Here is a 1,572-nt window from a genome sequence, read left to right as displayed (position 1 = left end):
ATTTCTTCTTCAGTCAGTGCCGTGCCCGCAGGTTTCGGCACAGCAAATAAACTGAAGTATGATGTTGAAGTTGTGCCGAACAGAAAATAAGAAAAGCTTTTCACTTGTTTGATTTGCCTCCGATGCCTGTAGGGTAAACGTGAAGATTCAGTCCATCCGATTTTTCTTTAAAAAAACTGTTTAAATTAAGCAGTTTCAGCGAAAAAAATCCTGGATGGCAAATAAATTTAGCCAAAGTTTGAGGAAATTCCCATTATCAGGCTAAATTAAGAGCGGTGTTGCCAAACTTCTCAGACCGTTTTAAGTTCATTAAAATTGTTTCCTTCGATCCCAAACATGTAGATTCATTGAATTTGGGTCGGTTTAGATTATTCTTTCAGTTTAGTAATTTTTACTTTTTGCATATTTTTTGTTTCATTAAGAAAATCACTTGACCATGCTAACGCAAACAAACCAAAAAATCACCGCAAGGAAAGCAACTAAAAAATTCGTGGCAACACCGCATTTTGTTTGGGTTTCCCAAAAAGCCAATTAATCCGCCATCTGCCTATCGACGCGCTGGATAACCTCAATCAATGGGCGACGCTACAAAAGATGCTCAAACCTTTGCGAAAAACACAATTATTACGCATCTTAGCGACAATTTTGCATGTGGGATTATGAATTGTTGATCCCTGAAACACGTTTTGACAGCAAACAGTGTCATTTTGCTCAAAACTGCTTAATTTAAAGTGTTCCTTCAGGTTAAACAAGGAAAACTAAAATTTCTGAGAGACTCAAACGACACTGCCTAATGTCAACAACCAAATGTCACTCGTTAACTGTAGTTTACAGTTCAGCCGCCAGGGACTTTTGAGTTTACGACTAGTTAAATTTCCCACAAACTGTGTGATCGGTATACATCTGTCTCGCTCTTCCCCATTGACGACACCCGCTTGAAGCTAAAGTGTTCACAAATTGAAGTATCAATTCCAGTCCCGATCTACAGATGCAGCCGCCAAACTTCCAAGTTTGTTCCGCATCCGGATCGAACAAAGTAACGTAGGCCGGGAACAATCCACTTTAATGATTCCGTATGTGTCGCCTTCGCTCACGCAAGCCGCGTAAATTTTACCAATTTATACCGGCCGTTAATCGCCCATTCAAATTACTGGAAATTATTTCCAGCTGGATATGGGTGCGTGTCACATTGGGAGCCAAAATTGCTTTCCCAATTTTCTTGGTTGTTTAGGAGCGCTCGCTTCTGGAGTCAAACCCATGAAACCGTCTACAACAACTGCCGCAATGTTTTCCATGTTTTCTTCACTCTTTTCATTTTGTACAGGGTCTGATCAATACAAAAGTTGTGAAATAGGCACGTGCAGATTTGGAAATGCGCCAACCTCAGGCACCCCCAGGACCGGTTTCGAGCCTATTAGCTCTCATCAGCTGGGTTCAGCCTGAAATTAGCGATTCCGAAACCTGCACGGTTTATAATGCTTACAAGCGCATTATAAAGTGCAGGTTTCGGAATCGCTAATTTCAGGCTGAACCCAGCTGATGAGAGCTAATAGGCTCGAAACCGGTCCTGGG

Source organism: Dendroctonus ponderosae, unplaced genomic scaffold (assembly GCF_020466585.1).
Source record: "Dendroctonus ponderosae isolate FM_Combo_2020 unplaced genomic scaffold, Dpon_F_20191213v2 Dpon_F_20191213_10, whole genome shotgun sequence".
NCBI lineage: Eukaryota > Metazoa > Arthropoda > Insecta > Coleoptera > Curculionidae > Dendroctonus > Dendroctonus ponderosae.
This window is presented reverse-complemented; position numbering follows the sequence as displayed.